Source organism: Atractosteus spatula, unplaced genomic scaffold, assembly GCF_055471065.1.
Source record: "Atractosteus spatula isolate fAtrSpa1 unplaced genomic scaffold, fAtrSpa1.hap1 Scaffold_24, whole genome shotgun sequence".
NCBI classification, from domain to species: Eukaryota; Metazoa; Chordata; class Actinopteri; order Semionotiformes; family Lepisosteidae; genus Atractosteus; species Atractosteus spatula.
This window is the reverse complement of record NW_028296808.1, coordinates 194,906-216,289: the sequence shown is the minus strand read 5'-3', so window position 1 is coordinate 216,289 and position 21,384 is coordinate 194,906. Positions and strand designations below refer to the sequence as shown.

At 43.2% G+C, this 21,384-nt stretch overlaps 8 non-coding genes across 8 annotated transcripts; 6 read left to right on the top strand and 2 right to left on the bottom strand.

Annotated features, from left to right (window-relative positions):
* The first annotated feature begins 4,663 nt into the window (after nucleotides 1-4,663).
* On the top strand, nucleotides 4,664-4,734 carry trnag-gcc (transfer RNA glycine (anticodon GCC)). The gene has a single exon. It is a non-coding gene; the product is annotated as a tRNA-Gly (tRNA).
* A 557-nt stretch (nucleotides 4,735-5,291) lies between these two features.
* On the top strand, nucleotides 5,292-5,365 carry trnai-aau (transfer RNA isoleucine (anticodon AAU)). The gene has a single exon. It is a non-coding gene; the product is annotated as a tRNA-Ile (tRNA).
* Nucleotides 5,366-7,973: 2,608 nt separating this feature from the next.
* On the top strand, nucleotides 7,974-8,055 carry trnas-cga (transfer RNA serine (anticodon CGA)). The gene has a single exon. It is a non-coding gene; the product is annotated as a tRNA-Ser (tRNA).
* A 934-nt stretch (nucleotides 8,056-8,989) lies between these two features.
* On the bottom strand, nucleotides 8,990-9,062 carry trnar-acg (transfer RNA arginine (anticodon ACG)). The gene has a single exon. It is a non-coding gene; the product is annotated as a tRNA-Arg (tRNA).
* A 1,616-nt stretch (nucleotides 9,063-10,678) lies between these two features.
* Nucleotides 10,679-10,760, top strand: trnas-gcu (transfer RNA serine (anticodon GCU)). The gene has a single exon. It is a non-coding gene; the product is annotated as a tRNA-Ser (tRNA).
* Nucleotides 10,761-12,094: 1,334 nt separating this feature from the next.
* trnas-cga (transfer RNA serine (anticodon CGA)) lies at nucleotides 12,095-12,176 on the top strand. The gene has a single exon. It is a non-coding gene; the product is annotated as a tRNA-Ser (tRNA).
* Nucleotides 12,177-13,108: 932 nt separating this feature from the next.
* Nucleotides 13,109-13,181, bottom strand: trnar-acg (transfer RNA arginine (anticodon ACG)). The gene has a single exon. It is a non-coding gene; the product is annotated as a tRNA-Arg (tRNA).
* Nucleotides 13,182-15,709: 2,528 nt separating this feature from the next.
* On the top strand, nucleotides 15,710-15,791 carry trnas-aga (transfer RNA serine (anticodon AGA)). Its single transcript has one exon. It is a non-coding gene; the product is annotated as a tRNA-Ser (tRNA).
* The last annotated feature ends 5,593 nt before the right edge of the window (nucleotides 15,792-21,384 follow it).

The following is a 21,384-nucleotide window of genomic DNA, read 5'->3' as shown; positions in this document are numbered from 1 at the left end:
TCCATATTATATTAGCAGAAAAGCTTAAAACTACCACTTTTTCACACGCTATTTCACATGCTAGTTAAATACTTCGATGCTTAAAATCGTTAGGGAGAAATGGAATACTGGTGTGTATTTTTTTCTTTAAAGTACCAAGACCAGCTATATACTGTATGTTTATGTTCCAAAATTAATATCATTTATGGCCTTCACACGCGTTACAGTATGCTCCTATTCTTTTTATGCTCAGCTACTAAGATTTCCCTTCAGTGGTAAAATTCAATATCTACAACGGGCACAGCAAAGACGTTTACTGTACTGTAAGTCTTTCTACGACAGACCAACGGACCACGAGTGCCCCTGTTGGTCAACCAATCACGTACTGCGGTGCCACGCGTCATCTTGCGTCACACTGAGCGACGCCACCTGCGGTACGTGTCTGTAACGCGCACTTTGAATGGCTGCATCTGTATAAGGAGGATAAGGATTTTGAAGTTGACTCGAAATCTGATAGGTAACCAGTGCAAGGACTTGAAAACAGGTGTAATGCATCCCTGATAGGATTCTTGCTGTCATATTCTGAACATATTGAAGATTGCTCAGTGTGGATTTAATTTCCCCAGTGAACAGGATGTGCATTTATTAATTCTAGAAAAAAAGCTTTTCTTGATTTCTCTAGTTCCCTTTAAAATAAACTATTATTCCGCAATGCAGAGTATTACATGGCCAGTATTTACACATGATATTTGTGATTTAAAGAAATTAACACAAGCAGCTTTTGGAGATTTAAGTGTTGGCTGAGTTATTGCAGGATAAAAGACTAGAGATGTTGGCAAGAAGAAGATAATTTGGGGAAAGCTGAGGAATACACTTATAACAAGAACACTTCCTAATGGGGTTAGGCATACTTTTGATGAAGATGATGAAGTTAACAGACTATATGTTTACATAGATACTGAAATAAGGATTGTATTTTAGATTATGTGTAGTTGCTGGCATTGAACTGTGTGTTGGATGCACATGAATTGAAGGAATGGGCAAACATAGCTGATGCGGATCCACAGAGCCAGCATATTAAGATGTTTATAATTAGAGGCAATTTGTTTAAATAACTAGGTATGGATACTGATGTGCAAGAGAGGTGGAAAGGCTGTTTCCTTAAGCCAGCACTATAAAATATTTTATTCTCAGTGAGATGCTGCCATTTCATCGTGGGTTTCTAACACTGTGTATAGTTCCATCCACACAGTGCCTTTACTTCCATCCATTTCTAATCTCTTTATCCAGTACAGAGGATTTGGAGCCTATCCCAGTAAGCAACGGACACAAGGCAGAATACACCCTGGACATAGCGCCAGTCCATCACAGGACAGACAGACACAAACACACACACACCAGGGCCAGTTTTCCCATAAACCAATTAACTTACCAGTATGTTTCGGAGTGCGAGAGGGAGTCATATCACACATATGGAGAAAAACCATGTAACCCAGAGAGAACATGTAAACCCCACACACACAGGATGGCAGAAATTGAACCTAAAACCCCAGTGCTGCAAGATAGCAATGCTAACCACTTCGCCACCATTATAAATGGATGGGTATCTTAGTTATCTTTCTGGTTCACAGGTTTGCATGCATAATTTAATTTTGAAAGCCACTGAGACATCAGGTACTACTGTTGTATTTATGAAAAAGAAACAAAACAAAAAACATACTAACAACTGTGCCATCCTACTCCTTAGTTAATACATTTTATTATTCATAAACAGTTAACATTGTTAGCAAAATATTTTGAATTATATTTAACCCTATTTTTTCTTTAGTTTTGTATTTAACTTATTATATGATAGTCAGACTTAATGTATATTTGAACAATGAAAATATATTTTTACAAGATGCGGGGGAAAGTGCAACAGCTTATTACAGTGCTAAATTTAATATTATTGATTGCTAATAGTTTATGCTAACACCTAACTTTCTTAATTAGATGTATTTAAAACAGTGAACTAAGTGTAACATACTATTCAGAAATACAATCGAAAATAGTTTTGTGGTGTTTGTATGGATGAAACGTTTCTAAAATGTATAACGTAACAAAATTAAAGACGATTAAAATCTGTAATCTTTCCACTTGTAATGTCATTAGACAGAACAACACGTTTCTGGTTTGTTTTAATTAGTATTAGTTAGTAGTTAGTAGTTTTAATTTAATTAGTATTGCAATTCGCACTGATTCCCTTGCGAAGATATGGACTTAAGAATATTCGTGCCTGGTCAAAAAATGGCATTAAGTACTTAAAATTAATATGGTTAATAATAGTAAACTGTAACATGCTGTAACAAGATCGGTTAAACTGCGAAGAAAATGCTTTCAGAGGAAATGTTTCAGGTGTGAAGAACATAGATCTCCAATGCAATTTCAACCAAACCTGTTCGCACACACCCTGCCCCCACTACCATTAGAATATACACAAAGCACTGAAATCTTTCGAGCTAATGATCAGGTGACCCGAGAGAGAGCGAGAGAAACACCAAGGGGTGCGGAACCAGGGAACTATTTACATGGAAAACGGGCGATCTCCCCAGACTGTCCGCCCGTTTCACTGTTACCTGGATACCTCTTTATTTAGAACTCACAAACACTGATTTTTAGTTTCGAAGGATTCAAGTAGGGTTTTAGATGAAAGGCAGCGACCTTAATCAAGCCCAAATCATAATTGAACCCATTCAGAGCCTACATTACATTTTAGCGTTTCATTCTGAGCAGAAGACCCTCACACCTGAAGAAGGCTTGTGTTTTCTCTCTTCTCTTTTAAGCATGTGTACAATGTGTAATACAATTACAATGTGTAATTACAATGCGAATCGTATGAGGGTGGGGGGGAGGTGTCTTTTGCTGGAAATCTCGCCTGCTTCTACTTTACGAGTACAACCCCCTCTCTGCCGGAGTGCTGGCTGTGACGAATTAAACCGGTTTCACAGGTTTCAATCACAGACCATGTGACATGGGAGTCAGGAAACTAACACACAGCGCCACCGGATTTGATAACACTATAAAAACGCTATAAAATAATGTGACTAGGCACAGAACAAGTTTACAGCACAGTACAATAATAAATGCTGACCATGACTTTAGAAGCATAAATTGCCTTACACTCAATTTAAACACAAGCTGTCTTTAGCCCTCTAAGCTGGTTCATACAGAAATGTAGAGATCCAGGATCAGAACACACAGCTTCATTAGCGAATACATATGCAGGACAACTAGAGAAGACGTTTTACAGAGGATGGATTTTTAGAAACATCCCATCAGTGACATCACTGAAGTCAACTCCTAGGTACTGTAACTGTCGTGTGGATAGTTTCACAAGAATCAGACAAAGGTTTAAGCATCGCTTGTTCTAGATAAAACTGCAAAAAAAACAACAACAACCCATAATGTACTTCTTTGCGGCTCTGTTTGCCCAAATCATATATTCACAACGTGAAATCTAGAAAATAATATTACGTAACCAAAATCCGCAATATGGAAACAGAACCTGTGTAATTGTTGATAGATGATGTACTCGTAACATTTTTTCAAGACGAACTACATTTAAAAAATGACTTGTATGTACTTGATATCTCTAATCAATCCACGGGTCCCAGCACAAAACGAAACTAAAACGCATACCGTTTCGCGCTTCTTATTAGTTGCTCAAAAGTAATTTGACCGTATGAAATGCATAATATAAACCTAGAAACATATACGTGAGCAGTACTTAAGCACTGTAGTATCGGTGTTAAGACATACCTCTCAAATACTGTAAATCAAGTTAAAAATATCTCAAGACCGATTCTGGTCATAATGAAACCATGTTTCGTGTATGTTTTCTTTAAAGTACCGAGACCAGCCATATACTCTATGTTTATGTTCCAAAATTAATATCGTTTATGGCCTTCACACGCGTTGCAGTATGCTCCTATTCTTTTTATGCTCAGCTACTAAGATTTCCCTTCAGTGGTAAAATCAGATATGAATATTCAATACTTAAACGGGCACAGTTAAGACATTAAATATACATATACATACTGTATACAGTACAGTTTTCATACGGTAATATGTTTATGTTCCTAAATCAATCTCTTTTATGAGCATGTGAAAGGCATGGTGAATCGATTCTCAAAAATTACTGTACTTTGCATGATTGGAAACAAATGCGTGATTGCGAAATGCTGTGGTGTTACTTTTACAAAGACGGTCAATGAAAAAAAGAATGTTGACCAGGGCAATACTTTGAGTTTACACTTACAGCTTGTCCAAGGTCATTCATTATTAATACTATTAGTAATATCTTCGTTAAAGACTTTAATGGCCACAGCTCAAACATGAGAGGTTGAGCTTTATTAGCTCCACCTTGCGGAAATTCCGGATACTATTATTTTGCTTGTCGTATTATAGGAGAATTTACGGTAACTCGCGGTATTTACCGGTAGCTTGCGGTAGACTGCGTACAGGGTACCGCAAAATAATGCGGTATCGCCCGCGCATTTTGAATGGCTGCATCTGTAGGCTGCCAAAAGTCTCCGAAACCAAATTTTGATAGCAGAAAATTCTCACTCGTCCAGAAGTTCCCTTGGGACCCAACATCCAGCACAGAGTGGTAAAAAAGCGTCTTTTTTGGAGCCCCTTGCAGCGTGCATTGGTGGTTCAGTGGTAGAATTCTCGCCTGCCATGCGGGAGGCCCGGGTTCAATTCCCGGCCAATGCAGTGGCTTTTGCAGCGAGCGGCTCCATCACTTGCATCCCCTTTCAACTCGCAACTGAAAACCCACTAAAGCTTAGAAGGTGTGAACCAGGTCAGTACCCGGATGAGGGTGACCTACAGGGAAAAGCAAAGCTTACAGCTGGAAGCGGTGTTAATGGAGCCAGCTGTGGGGTGCTCACCCTGAGGTCTGTGCGGGTCCCAATGCCCCAGTATAGTGACGGAGACGCTGTGTGGTAAAAGGCGCCGTCTTTTGGATGAGATGTAAAACCGAGGTCATAGCTCTCTGTGGTCATTAAAAGTGACCACCAAAACCTTTGACAAAAGCTCTTGGTAATTGATGGTCTTCAATAATGCTTCTCCTTTAGGTACATTTGAAATCAGCTAAAAAATGCTGTGAAATGGGGGGGCACTTCAGGCCAGTGTAGGATTTGGGTTACAAGAACCATTAAACAGCACGAGAAAGCCCGTACACTGAATCGCAGGGCTTTCTATTCAAAGAAGGACAAAAGAAACTTCCCTGAATTCCATTTTTTGCAGCACAGAGAAGACAGCGGGCACGAGGCCTGTTAGCTCAGTTGGTTAGAGCGTGGTGCTAATAACGCCAAGGACGCGGGTTCGATCCCCGTTCGGGCCAGGTAGTCTCCTCCTCTCTTGCCAAAACCCGTTGCTTTCTTGCTGTGGTGAGATTGGTGGTAATTCAAAGACGCCACATACTGCCGACAGACGAGAGTGTTGTGGGAGACGAGAGAAGTGATGGAAGATTGAAGAGTGTCCTAGGTGGAGCCAAGATAAAGTGTCACAATTGCATAGGGGAGAATTTCAAATGTTTAAGATGGTAAAAATAACCGGAAGTGATCCCCCAGTCCGGCACAGTCTGATGTACTTCTGTCATATAAAGTGAAACTAGATGTCGAACTGGAGCCTCACTTATGTAAATTTGCAATATTTGCATAAGTGAGGCACCAGTTATACATCTAGTTTCACTTTAAATGACAAAACTGAAGAGACTTAAAAGAGCTGGAGAGGATTTCTTACAACTTTTGAGCCGGCACAGTTTTCGAAAACGTTTTCTTCACGCTGCACTATACAACACAGACAGCCAAGAGTCTCCAAAACAAAACGAATTGACAGATAGGAGAAAAGTCCCACTCGTCCTAAAGTTCCTAAAATCCAGCACTGAGCGTAAACAAAGTGTTCAAGTAGCGTGGGAATGCTACCCCTAATCCTAGCTGGAGTTTGAGCGTCTGGTTCAGAGTTTGCTCAAGAGTTTACCTTTCACAGATGCGCAAAGATGAATGTTGAGGGTACACGCTTCAAGGCGCCTTACAGTGCAGGGAGTGATTAGAGACGATTCGTGACGTGTGCTCGTTCCCATATACCGTACGCCCCGGGTTGCAGTGCTAGGATGACGTCCAATACCGCTTCGGCACGTAACGGCATTATATTCAAGTGCAGGACATGAGGGTTTTATTTTGTTCGTTTTGTTCTGCTCTGCTTTGCTTTGTTTTGCTTTCCATGGCGTTTGTAAGAGCGTCAATAAAAAGGCGATTCCTGCGTCTAACACGAATGTAAGAGCTATTTCAAGTGCGGCTTCTAAAATGCTTGTAGACATTTGTCTGTTGTTGATTGTTTTTTTGTGTCTAACAAAGTGCCATTTTCCTGTCCGGACGGGGAGACTTTATCATTTCTACATGAAGCAACCCTTAATTCCTCAGAGGCGTGTCTGTCTGCAAGGTTTGTATTTTGGAAAGGTTTTTTTTTTTAACGGAGACGATTTTGAAAAAGATTTACGCCGGCGTCTCGCGATCCATGTGAGATTGTAGCAAGAATGCAGCAATAGCAGCGTTTGCTGTAGTCGTGGCTGAGTGGTTAAGGCGATGGACTACTAATACATTGTGCTCTGCATGCATGGGTTCAAATCACACACTTGTCGCTCTCCATGTCTGACACGTGTGGTACTAGAGCAGTACGTTTTCCAGCGGTGGCTGAACATGGTATAGTAGGCTAACGTTGGTATCAAGCAGTGACAATAACAGTGGTTAAGTGCCGCTACTGCCAAGTGACTCTGGGTTGAGACTGTGTTTCCATTTACTTGCAACGCAAATGGAGAAAGAGATTTTTGACAGTCTCTCGAGAGACTGCGCTAGGTGTTTAGAGATAGACTTTGTCAGTTCCCCCTGGAATCATGGCCTCTCAAATAGTTTGTGATTCCTCTAGACGTTTATACAGTAGAAGCATGGTTCGTGGCTTAAATTCAAGCTGACCAAGACTTAGGAAACGAGTTAGAGGTCTGATGCAGAACTGCGAATTCAGTGAACGGGAACACTACAGTACATTGCACTGCATGTGTGAGGAAAGCTGCCCACTTCAGTCCCTTGTCGACCGAACAGAGGACTGTAAAGGATACCACCAAGAAACTTTAGGATGCTGGTTGGAATTCAGCTCCAAAGAAGCCCCTTTGGATGTTATGTCATCAAAAAGTAAGAACAACGAATCTCCCTTTGATCAAAAGCGCAACAAAACTGTTTTCTGTGGAGCAGGTTTCAGACCCGTAGACCTGTTTTATTTTTAGGGCAGGGCGCATTCCCAAACGCGAATCTCCTGTTTTAGAAATGCTTTGGGCGGCGTGAAGTGAAAATAAGAAATTAACTCCAGATGCACATGGAAGCAATCAAGTGTTTCATCCGAGCTGTTTCAAAGACTGCTCAAGAGCTTTCCTTTCACAGAGGCGCAACGATTAATGATGGCGGTGCACCCTTCAATGCGCCTTACAACTCTAGGGAGTGATTGAGACGATTCGTAGTGTGTGCTCGTTTCCCTATATTCCCCGTGCTGCAGTGGTAGGATGACGTACGTTACTGCTTCGACACGTAACGGCATTATATTCAACTGCAGGAGCTGAGGGCTTTCGTAAGCGCGTAAACCAAAGGCAATTCCTGCGTCTAACACTAATTTAAATGCTTTTCAAAGTGCAGTGTGGTGCAGCTTGTAAAATCCTTGTCCACATTTGTGGTTTGTTGATGTTTTTTCTGTCTGCCAAAGTTGCATTTTGACATCAGGACGGGGAGACTTTATCCTTTGAACGTGAAGCCACCCTTAAACCCTCGGAGGCGTGTCTGTCTGCCGGCACGTATTTTGTCAAAGGTATTTTTTTTTAACGGGGAGCGACTCTGAAAAGGTTTCCCCAGCCACCTCGCACTCGTGTTAGATTATAGGAGGAATGCGGCAGTGGCGAGCTCGCCGTAGTCGTGGCCGAGTGTTTAAGGCGATGGACTCGAAATCTGGTGGGGACTCCCCGCGCAGGTTCAAATCCTGTCGTCTACGGTGGCTGCCGCACGTTGTAGTGTGCCTGCGTGGCAGAGGCGAAGTGCCGCTTCTCCTTTTCTGGTACTATAAAAACGCTAAATCGCTTGGACCCGCTGCCATGGAAATCAATTCTTCAGATAACCACACATTTTGCGTTCGCACGTCTGGTGCTCTACTTATGCCTTTGAAAATCGGATCAATAAAGCTCAAAGAACCGACAAGATAGGTGCTCGTAAAGCACGCAGTAAAGAATTCTTATCAGCGAGGGTTTCAGTGGGTTAACTGAGGAGAAGGCGTGATCGCTAATTGTTGAGTTTTTATTTGGTGTTAGAAACACTCTTACTGTGCATGAAGTGCAACAAATGTAGCCACAGAAATTGCATCGTGCTTTCATTTATGCTATTGCAGACACCAACGTTGCCTAGATAGAAAACCGAAAAAGCCGTGGGTTTGCTTGCCAGTCTGAAGGATCTCTCTTCGAATCTCTATCATTTGTCAATGGAAGTAAAAGGCGCTGCAATCTGATACGTTCACATTCAAACCCTCAGCTGTTGTTCGACTTTATTTCTTGACTAATTACAACTGAGTGTCGCATGAGCAGTTACGTAAACTTGTCTGCTATATTTGAACACAAATGCCGTTCTTCAATTAAAACTAACAGTACATTGTCAGGGACATTCAGTTATATACAAACAAGAGACAGACAGGAGAATATTTCTACCTTTCATGTGGACTACGTGTTGACTTACTGATCGGAATAATTGAAATGTTCGGGTTCATAGCCGATGCAGTGCGTGCTAATTAGAACAGCAACGCTGGGCTCTCAGCACCGTACTGAGCCCAGGTGCAGTTCATTTACATGAAGGAAATCTCGTACTGGGTACGATTACACCCACATACAGTAAGTAGCACAGGCTACTTAGGGAGTAGCCTGATGCGTTTAAAAGTGACCCGAGCCAGGCAGGAGTCGAACCTACAATCTCCTGATCCGTAGTCAGACGCGTTATCCATTGCGCCACTGGCCCTGGTGTCACACTGCACGACTGCAACCCAGTGAGCTCAGCACTGCAACTAGTAAAACATTACCCCCGGTCCATTCTTTTCCAAAAGTGAGAAACACCTGTTTTCTACATTGTGTCTGTTTAAAACCATATCTCTTTAAACCAAACCAAGAGTTTGTCCTTTGCACTGATATTCTGATTCATTTCGATTTCAAAGAAAAAAAAAACACTTTCTTCCAAAGCATCATAAAATTGTCCCTTCTTCCAGACTCTACTTCTCTCTTGTAGTAGTACAGCAGACCTTTCCAGGTGAGCAGATCACAGAGTCCGAAATGAGCTTCCTCCATCCAGCAAAGTACCTGAACATGACTCTGTCATCATAAAAGCACCCCTGTAGTAAAGCAATTAAATCCGAAATCAAGAGGGCAATTGCCTACTGAAGTTCAAGAAGTCATCAATTTTAACCTAGCAACACATTAAAGGCTGCATCTATACAAGTACGATTCTAGAAATGCTCACCAGATTACGTTTTAAGAAGGAACTGCGGCTCAGGTTCCGCCGAGATCTAAACTCGGATGGCAGGATTCAGAGTCCAGAGTTTGGACGGGTGGCGCACAGAGGGTCCATATACTGTAGATCCCTCAGTGATCTTCCGCGTGTTCAAACCGCCAGCGTGTGACTCCCCTGTCCCCGTGACCTCATTGCTCTGCTCTCGCCTGTGTGCAACCGAGCCCGACTCACGGTAAAGTGGAAAAAAAATGCCCTCAACGTGTGATTTACTCTGGAGCGAGGACAGATGTCACCTTCTTATCATTGAACAGGATGTATGTGATGTGGCGACTAGGTTCAATTTTTTATCCTCTTTAAAAGATTAAGGACTGGGTGAGCCTGATTTACCACCCTTTCAGCTAAGAACCCGACGTGCGGACCGTTTAAGCTACGTAGACTCGGTCGTTTAACTCTTCTCCATTAGCAGGGTTAAGGTTAAAGAAAAAACATTGCTGACTTCTTTTTTGTTTTCCAGCCGCGAGCGCTGATTAGCAAGGTTTGCATTTCATGTTTTGCAAGTTGCATTCTAAGAAAAACAAGTCGTTCAAGACAGGAAATGAATACTTGCATTTAATTAAGTCTAGCCGTAGGCGGTTGTCCATAATGACCAGTCCTGTTCGAGAAGACAGAACAAAAAAAGGAACCGCTGGGATTCGGACCCGGGATCTCCTGTTTACTAGGCAGGCGCTTTAACCAACTAAGCCACAGCGCACCAGGAGCGCTGTCCTTTTGCAGCCACTTGGACACACAACTCAGACACATCTGCATTCGCTGTGCGCTCCGCCTGCTCGCTGAGCAAGTTGCCACCTTTACATACAATAGCAACATCGACACCAAGAGAAAGGATGACAAATGGCTTTTAACTGGAACTTTTCATGTCCAAGGAGCTCAATGTGCTTTCCGTGTACAACAGGGCCACTGAACTCCACACCGGCCACTGAAGCACAGCAGTGGCTTGCTGGCTTGACATCTCCCAAGGAAGATGTTGAAATTGCATGTGGAACAGGAAAATGACCCTCGAGTACGAGGGAAAAAAAAGAAAAAGAAAATCTGGAGCGCGCCAACTCATGTCCGGACAGCCTGGTTTCCTTGGCGAGGTGGCCGAGTGGTTAAGGCGATGGACTGCTAATCCATTGTGCTCTGCACGCATGGGTTCGAATCCCATTCTCGTCGCTCTCCATGTCTGACGCGTGTGCCTGTTCAAAGTCGGCCCTCGGTACTAGAGCAGTATGTTTTCCAGCGGTGGCTGAACATGGTATAGTAGGCTAACGTCGGTATCAGTAGTGCAGTGACAGAAACAGTATTTATGTGCTGCTGCTGCCAAGTGGCTCTGGGTTGAGACCGCGTTTTCACTTACTTGCAACACAAACGGCGAAAGCGTTTTTTGACAGTCTCTCGAGAGACTGCGCTAGGTGTTTAGAGATAGACTTTGTCAGTTCCCCCTGGGATGATGGCCTCTCAAATAGTTTGTGATTCCTCTAGACGTTTATACAGTAGAAGGATGGTTCGTGGCTTAAATTCAAGCTGACCAAGACTAAGGAAACGAGTTAGAGGTCTGATGCAGAACTGCGAATTCAGTGAACGGGAACACTACAGTACATTGCACTGTATGTGTGAGGAAAGCTGCCCACTTCAGTCCCTTGTCGACCGAACAGAGAACTGTAAAGGATACCGCCAATAAACTTTAGGATGCTGGTTGGAATCCAACTCCAAAGAAGCCCCTTTGGGTGTTATGTCATCAAAAAGTAAGAACAACGAATCTCCCTTTGATCAAAAGCGCAACAAAACTGTTTTCTGTGGAGCAGGTTTCAGACCCGTAGACCTGTTTTATTTGTAGGGCAGGGCGCATTCCCAAACGCGAATCTCCTGTTTTAGAAATGCTTTGGGCGGCGTGAAGTGAAAATAAGAAATTAACTCCAGATGCACATGGAAGCAATCAAGTGTTTCATCCGAGCTGTTTCAAAGACTGCTCAAGAGCTTTCCTTTCACAGAGGCGCAACGATTAATGATGGCGGTGCACCCTTCAATGCGCCTTACAACTCTAGGGAGTGATTGAGACGATTCGTAGTGTGTGCTCGTTTCCCTATATTCCCCGTGCTGCAGTGGTAGGATGACGTACGTTACTGCTTCGACACGTAACGGCATTATATTCAACTGCAGGAGCTGAGGGCTTTCGTAAGCGCGTAAACCAAAGGCAATTCCTGCGTCTAACACTAATTTAAATGCTTTTCAAAGTGCAGTGTGGTGCAGCTTGTAAAATCCTTGTCCACATTTGTGGTTTGTTGATGTTTTTTCTGTCTGCCAAAGTTGCATTTTGACATCAGGACGGGGAGACTTTATCCTTTGAACGTGAAGCCACCCTTAAACCCTCGGAGGCGTGTCTGTCTGCCGGCACGTATTTTGTCAAAGGTATTTTTTTTTAACGGGGAGCGACTCTGAAAAGGTTTCCCCAGCCACCTCGCACTCGTGTTAGATTATAGGAGGAATGCGGCAGTGGTGAGCTCGCCGTAGTCGTGGCCGAGTGGTTAAGGTGATGGACTCGAAATCTGGTGGGGACTCCCCGCGCAGGTTCAAATCCTGCCGTCTACGGCGTCTGCCGCACGTTGTAGTGTGCCTGCGTGGCAGAGGCGAAGTGCCGCTTCTCCTTTTCTGGTACTATAAAAACGCTAAATCGCTTGGACCCGCTGCCATGGAAATCAATTCTTCAGATAACCACACATTTTGCGTTCGCACGTCTGGTGCTCTACTTATGCCTTTGAAAACCGGATCAATAAAGCTCAGAGAACCGACACGATAGGTGCTCGTAAAGCACGCAGTAAAGAACTCTTATCAGCGAGGGTTTCAGTGGGTTAACTGAGGAGAAGGCGTGATCGCTAATTGTTGAGTTTTTATTTGGTGTTAGAAACACTCTTACTGTGCATGAAGTGCAACAAATGTAGCCACAGAAATTGCATCGTGCTTTCATTTATGCTATTGCAGACACCAACGTTGCCTAGATAGAAAACCGAAAAAGCCGTGGGTTTGCTTGCCGGTCTGAAGGATCTCTCTTCGAATCTTCCATTTGTCAATGGAAGTAAAAGGCGCTGCAATCTGATACGTTCACATTCAAACCCTCAGCTGTTGTTCGACTTTATTTCTTGACTAATTACAACTGAGTGTCGCATGAGCAGTTACGTAAACTTGTCTGCTATATTTGAACACAAATGCCGTTCTTCAATTAAAACTAACAGTACATTGTCAGGGACATTCAGTTATATACAAACAAGAGACAGACAAGAGAATATTTCTACCTTTCATGTGGACTACGTGTTGACTTACTGATCGGAATAATTGAAATGTTCGGGTTCATAGCCGATGCAGTGCGTGCTAATTAGAACAGCAACGCTGGGCTCTCAGCACCGTACTGAGCCCAGGTGCAGTTCATTTACATGAAGGAAATCTCGTACTGGGTACGATTACACCCACATACAGTAAGTAGCACAGGCTACTTAGGGAGTAGCCTGATGCGTTTAAAAGTGACCCGAGCCAGGCAGGAGTCGAACCTACAATCTCCTGATCCGTAGTCAGACGCGTTATCCATTGCGCCACTGGCCCTGTTGTCACACTGCATGACTGCAACCCAGTGAGCTCAGCACTGCAACTAGTAAAACATTACCCCCGGTCCATTCTTTTCCAAAAGTGAGAAACACCTGTTTTCTACATTGTGTCTGTTTAAAACCATATCTCTTTAAACCAAACCAAGAGTTTGTCCTTTGCACTGATATTCTGATTCATTTCGATTTCAAAGAAAAAAAAAACACTTTCTTCCAAAGCATCATAAAATTGTCCCTTCTTCCAGACTCTACTTCTCTCTTGTAGTAGTACAGCAGACCTTTCCAGGTGAGCAGATCACAGAGTCCGAAATGAGCTTCCTCCATCCAGCAAAGTACCTGAACATGACTCTGTCATCATAAAAGCACCCCTGTAGTAAAGCAATTAAATCCGAAATCAAGAGGGCAATTGCCTACTGAAGTTCAAGAAGTCATCAATTTTAACCTAGCAACACATTAAAGGCTGCATCTATACAAGTACGATTCTAGAAATGCTCACCAGATTACGTTTTAAGAAGGAACTGCGGCTCAGGTTCCGCCGAGATCTAAACTCGGATGGCAGGATTCAGAGTCCAGAGTTTGGACGGGTGGCGCACAGAGGGTCCATATACTGTAGATCCCTCAGTGATCTTCCGCGTGTTCAAACCGCCAGCGTGTGACTCCCCTGTCCCCGTGACCTCATTGCTCTGCTCTCGCCTGTGTGCAGCCGAGCCCGACTCACGGTAAAGTGGAAAAAAAATGCCCTCAACGTGTGATTTACTCTGGAGCGAGGACAGATGTCACCTTCTTATCATTGAACAGGATGTATGTGATGTGGCGACTAGGTTCAATTTTTTATCCTCTTTAAAAGATTAAGGACTGGGTGAGCCTGATTTACCACCCTTTCAGCTAAGAACCCGACGTGCGGACCGTTTAAGCTGCGTAGACTCGGTCGTTTAACTCCTCCATTAGCAGGGTTAAGGTTAAAGAAAAAACATTGCTGACTTCTTTTTTGTTTTCCAGCCGCGAGCGCTGATTAGCAAGGTTTGCATTTCATGTTTTGCAAGTTGCATTCTAAGAAAAACAAGTCGTTCAAGACAGGAAATGAATACTTGCATTTAATTAAGTCTAGCCGTAGGCGGTTGTCCATAATGACCAGTCCTGTTCGAGAAGACAGAACAAAAAAAGGAACCGCTGGGATTCGGACCCGGGATCTCCTGTTTACTAGGCAGGCGCTTTAACCAACTAAGCCACAGCGCACCAGGAGCGCTGTCCTTTTGCAGCCACTTGGACACACAACTCAGACACATCTGCATTCGCTGTGCGCTCCGCCTGCTCGCTGAGCAAGTTGCCACCTTTACATACAATAGCAACATCGACACCAAGAGAAAGGATGACAAATGGCTTTTAACTGGAACTTTTCATGTCCAAGGAGCTCAATGTGCTTTCCGTGTACAACAGGGCCACTGAACTCCACACCGGCCACTGAAGCACAGCAGTGGCTTGCTGGCTTGACATCTCCCAAGGAAGATGTTGAAATTGCATGTGGAACAGGAAAATGACCCTCGAGTACGAGGGAAAAAAAAGAAAAAGAAAATCTGGAGCGCGCCAACTCATGTCCGGACAGCCTGGTTTGAACAAAGTGTTCAAGTAGCATGGGAATGCGACCCCTAATCCTAGCTGGAGTTTGAGCGTCTGGTTCAGAGTTTGCTCAAGAGTTTACCTTTCACAGATGCGCAAAGATGAATGTTGAGGGTGCACGCTTCAAGGCGCCTTACAGTGCAGGGAGTGATTAGAGACGATTCGTGACGTGTGCTCGTTCCCATATACCGTACGCTCCGGGTTGCAGTGCTAGGATGACGTCCAATACCGCTTCGGCACGTAACGGCATTATATTCAAGTGCAGGACGTGAGGGTTTTATTTTGTTCGTTTTGTTCTGCTCTGCTTTGCTTTGTTTTGCTTTCCATGGCGTTCGTAAGAGCGTCAATAAAAAGGCGATTCCTGCGTCTAACACGAATATAAGAGCTATTTCAAGTGCGGCTTCTAAAATGCTTGTAGACATTTGTCTGTTGTTGATTGTTTTTTTGTGTCTAACAAAGTGCCATTTTCCTGTCCGGACGGGGAGACTTTATCATTCCCACATGAAGCAACCCTTAAGTCCTCTGAGGCGTGTCTGTCTGCAAGGTTTGTATTTTGGAAAGGTTTTTTTTTTTTAACGGAGAACGACTTTGAAAAAGATTTCCGCCGGCGTCTCGCGATCCGTGTGTGATTGTAGCAAGAACATGGTGCGGCTTCTTAAATGCTTGTGGACATTTGTCTGTTGTTGATTGTTTCTTTGTGTCTAACAAAGTGCCATTTTCCTGTCCGGACGGGGAGGCTTTATCATTCCCACATGAAGCCACCCTTAAGTCCTCTGAGGCGTGTCTGTCTGCATGGCTTGTATTTTGGAAAGGTTTTTTTTTTAATGGAGACTGACTTTGAAAAATGTTTCCGCCGACGCCTCGCGATCCATGTGAGATTGTAGCAAGAACGCAGCAACAGCGGTGCTCGCTGTAGTTGTGGCCGAGTGGTTAAGGCGATGGACTAGAAATCCATTGGGGTCTCCCTGCGCAGGTTCGAATCCTGCCGACTACGGTGTTCTCCTCACATCGTTGTGTGCTGGCGCAAGCACGGAAAAGTGCCTTTCTTCTTTTCCTGGTGGTTTTAAAACGCGAGATCGCTTGTACCCGCTGCCTTGGAAAGAAATGTCTACATGTTTACTTGCACATTGTCTATTGTTTGTACATTGTCTTGATGCACTGTTTGCACTTTGTCTTGTTTTTTACACTTGTTTTACAATCGAGAGACCTTCTGTAAGTAAGAATTCCATTGTACCAGTACCGGTTACATATGGCAATAAAGTTCAAGTTCAAATGCTTCAGCGTCCGCAAATGGCATTTTGCAGCTGGAAGCAGATGGCGACGCTTTTTGCGGTCGCGTGTCTTGTGCCCCATTTCCGGCCTTTAACATCGAATCAATAAAGCTGTTAGAACCGACACCATAGGTGCTTTTCTTACAACTTTTGATCTGACTCAGTTTCGGAATGCAATTCCTGAACACTGCGAGAGACAACCTACAGATGCAGCCATTCAAAATGAGCGGTAAAAACCCGTAGTACAGTAACCAACCCGCAGGGCACCGTAGGGCACCGCGGTAAGTGATTGGCTGGTCAAAATGACCGACAGGGGCACTCGTGGTGCCTTTACTGTGCACCTTTACTAATGTCTTTACTGTGAACATTTCAATCCGCTTAGTTTTGAATATTTATATGGAATTTTACCACTAAAGGGAAATTTTAGTAGCTGAGCATAAAAAGAAGAGGAGCATAACGCATCTGAAGGTCATAAACGATATTAATTTAGGAACATAAACATTACTGTATGTACATAAACTGTACTGTGTATGGCTGGTCTTGATAGTTTAAAGAAAAAATACACACCAGTCTTCCATTTCTCCCTAAACATTTTAAGCATGAAAGTTTTATGAAACAGTACCCAAATATGTGATTGCTGTATAGAATGAATTTTAATTTTTAAAAATTATTTAACATGAAAATTAAGCTGTTTACATCTTCCGCCTGAGAACAGTCACCCGTTGCTACCCAGCGCAGAATCACAGCCACTAACTAGCAAAGAGAGGACATTAGCTAGCCAATATGATAAAGAAATAAATGATTATTTTATTTCTTTTGCACATTTATTTGAACATTTCCATCGATTGTACAAGCACTTGGAAACTGTCCAATCCCTAGTTCATCAAGCATTTACCGGTCTGGTGCCGGTCTGTGTCTTCTAGGATATAATGCCAGCGAACTCTTGTTTTTATGTCCACTATAACTACGCTGGGCAAACGTTCCGAGGTCAAATTCTTCCAGCACGGGGGTACCTTTAAAGCGGAGACGACGGCACCGAAATTTTTTGGCGCGCCTTCTCTTTAAAGCCCTGGCCAAATATGAAGACAGTACGTACAGTTATAATTCAAACGGAATTAAAAACTACACATCCCAGTTACCATGGTGGTGCTTGTGATCATTGCGTTTAACCAACGAAACAGGGCGAAAAATCAGTCACATGACTTTGGGGCAGAGTTTCGAAAGCTTAACCTATCAGCAACAAAGCGAAATTTACACGATAGGCTACCTCAATCTGTCAGTTACACGACTGTGTATGTCGCTTAAGCCACTCCTATTTGGCATTTTAGTTATGGAGGCGAGAAGACGCCCCCCCCCTCCCCCCTCTGGGTGTCTGATTTGCCGCCATCTTTAACTGTTCGGTGTCTGAATCGGAGTAGCTACGCGTACGAAATAAAGTTAATCCTAGCTACAAAACATATATTTTTGTGGTAAGAGGGCGCAAAACATCAGTATTTACTGCTATTAATTACTGTACGATTTATAGTTGAAATCTGAGCCTAGATATAAAGTTAGATATAAAGTTAAAATCTCGACAAAGCAATGTAGGAAATACAGAGAAAATAAATCCTTTCTGACATCTAAAATCAGTTTCGATCGAGGTCTCTAAAACGAACAAGAAAAAGAGGATTTTCGGAGGGCAATTACGCTGTGTTTATATAGAATAACTGATTTATGAGCAATCTAATTTCTTGTTCGTTTAAAACAGTGAAATGTCAGCTGCAAAAGATCGCACCAGAAACAGCACTCTCTCTGCCTGTCATAGACGTTCAGGAAAGGCTGAATGAAGTCATGTCAAGTACAATAATTCGGTGATCAATAATAACAGTTGTAGGACAGTATATAAGGAGGATAAGGATTTTGAAGTTGACTCGAAATCTGATAGGTAACCAGTGCAAGGACTTGAAAACAGGTGTAATGCATCCCTGATAGGATTCTTGCCGTCATATTCTGAACATATTGAAGATTGCTCAGTGTGGATTTAATTTCCCCAGTGAACAGGATGTGCATTTATTAATTCTAGAAAAAAAGCCTTTCTTGATTTCTCTAGTTCCCTTTAAAATAAACTATTATTCCACAATGCAGAGTATTACATGCCCAGTATTTACACATGATATTTGTGATTTAAAGAAATTAACACAAGCAGCTTTTGGAGATTTAAGTGTTGGCTGAGTTATTGCAGGATAAAAGACTAGAGATGTTGGCAAGAAGAAGATAATTTGGGGAAAGCTGAGGAATACACTTATAACAAGAACACTTCCTAATGGGGTTAGGCATACTTTTGATGAAGATGATGAAGTTAACAGACTATATGTTTACATAGATACTGAAATAAGGATTGTATTTTAGATTATGTGTAGTTGCTGGCATTGAACTGTGTGTTGGATGTACATGAATTGAAGGAATGGGCAAACATAGCTGATGCGGATCCACAGAGCCAGCATATTAAGATGTTTATAATTAGAGGCAATTTGTTTAAATAACTAGGTATGGATACTGATGTGCAAGAGAGGTGGAAAGGTGGAAAGGTTTCCTTAAGCCAGCACTATAAAATATTTTATTCTCAGTGAGATGCTGCCATTTCATCGTGGGTTTCTAACACTGTGTATAGTTCCATCCACACAGTGCCTTTACTTCCATCCATTTCTAATCTCTTTATCCAGTACAGAGGATTTGGAGCCTATCCCAGTAAGCAAAGGACACAAGGCAGAATACACCCTGGACATAGCGCCAGTCCATCACAGGACAGACAGACACAAACACACACACGCCAGGGCCAGTTTTCCCATAAACCAATTAACTTACCAGTATGTTTTGGAGTGCGAGAGGGAGTCATATCACACATATGGAGAAAAACCATCTAACCCAGAGAGAACATGTAAACCCCTCACACACAGGATGGCAGGAATTGAACCTAGGACCCCAGTGCTGTGTTGTAACAGAAGAAATAAGGTTCTTGATCCTGAGATGAAGTAAAACAGATGAGTTTATTGCATGCAAGGAACAATAAAGCCGAAGTCTTGTTTCCCGCAAGAAACAACAAAACCGAAGTATTGTTCAACGTACTGTTACAAACTTTTGGGTTATATAGTGTTTTCTTCTCCGTTTCTGACGTCACTCGGTCTGATGGTAAAGAGGGGGGTTCATGGTATTTGGCCAGTTTACGATGTTCTGGGCAAATGGTCAGTTTAACATTACACCCAGGGGGGTTCCTAGCTTGCATCTGCAATCCTTATCAGTTAACCCCCTTTCCTGCCATAAACCCCAGCTTGTGACTTAGAAGTCTAAACCCCCTACAGAAAGGATTAAATTCAAACCCCCGTCTTCACATCTTTCTTCATTCCCCCCTTATAAAATATGGCATACGTCAGTGTAGCCTATTTTTATACATACAATGTCAGGGCAGATCTTTCCTTTCTTGGCGAACAGGTATGTATTGCCATGTCATTGTACGTTCCACGGTTATAGCAAGATGTGATACATGTTTTTGTGAATGTGATGATTACAATTATACATATAAACAATACTACTCCTACAGATACACACTATAAAAAGGTTCCACCCCAGGCCCCAAACACAGACTTTACCCAAGACCCAATTCCCCAATTTTCAGTATAATAGTCCTGATATTTCTGTCCCTCATTGTAAATGTGTTGGGCCAGATCTGAGACGTGCTCAGAATTATCAGGAATATATGTGCAGCATTCAGTGTCAATTACTGCACAAGTTCCTCCTTGGGCCGCCAGTACATAATCTAAAGCTAGTCGGTTCTGCATGGCCACTGTTCTGAGGGCTACCATCTCATCATTAACAGCCTTCAGACTAGATGAGGTAGAATTTGCTAATTCTTCTAAAGTCGAGGCCATTTGAATTAACTCTCGACTCAGAAAGTTCATGCCGGCTTGTGGAAATATTATACCTAAATAATATTCCCAATCAGCCAATTTTCTTTGTGGTCTGTGGTTAGGTCCGAAGGGGCTGTGGATTTGAACACGGATATGAGGAACCACATATCCTAAATAACATGAGCCAGACCACTGGGCTGGCAACCATGGGTAGGCTCGTTTTCCACAAATGAAAGATGTTCCGTTTGGCGCTCCCCATGCCTCTGAAAATAAGAAGCTTATACTGAATTGTGGGGTGAGCCGATCCCATCCTGGAATTTGGAAGGTAGAGGTGGATATATTTGCAGCGATGGTAAGGTTGCAACGACTCCATCCAACCAAGTGCAGACCAATTAGTGTGCTGAAAACATATGTTTCCCTCACGTTCCTTATTGAGAGTCAGGTATGGTGGTGTATGGCTTCTGTTATATTTAGGAGCGTAAGAGCCTGTGAAACTCGTGGGCTCTAAGCCTCGCTCCTGTAGATATTGTAATGTTGTGCAGGTTAAAGTCGTGTTATGGCAACCCCCCATAGTTTGTCATATTAAAATCTCCTAAATTATCCCTCCAAATGATCATGCCTATGACTTCCTCGAGACGCCAAGGAATGGCTCCCATAGGAAGTCCTCCCTGTACATATTTGGGTAATGTGGCACACACCCAGCAGGCACTTTGGTTGGTTTTCTTAGCTGTCAGATAGGAGAGGCCTAAAAAGGAATTAATTCCATGTTCTCCTTTGTGGGAGAGATGATCATTAATTCCTGCGGAACATAGTCCTACAGCAACAATTATTCTTATAAACAGAAATGATTTCTTTCTGAGTCTGTAAATGGGGATGAGGCTCGTCGGCAGTGTGGCGTGTGGATCCAGCGATCTTTTCCTTCCACTCGAACCGCAGACTCGGTTGTCAACAGGATCTGGTAGGGTCCGTCCCACCTGGGCTGGAGAACCTGTGAAGGAAATTTCCTGATCCACACCCACTCTCCTGGGATGAGGTTGTGCCCTCCTTCAGGTGGTGGTCCCCACGCCTCCAGGACCTGCTCGCGGGCTCCTTGGGTGGCCTCTGTCAGCAACTTGCAATAATACAAAGGAATGGTTGATCCATCTGAGGAAACCCCAGTCTCAGCACCTGTAAGAGAACTTGTTTCAAATTATTAAAGGCGGCTTTTGCTGCGGGAACCAAGGCAATCTTGTCCTTGTACTGCACTCCCCCCTTAAGCAGATCTGTTAAGAGTTGTGCTCACCCTGTAAAAAACATTGCACCCAGGCCCTGTTAAAATTTCACAATGCTAGACACAAAAGGGCCTTATCATAACTGCTTCTATTAGACACTCTAAAGCTGAAGCAACTCAGACTTGTGGGTTTCCTCATCAGGGGAAGCACTCAGAATACCA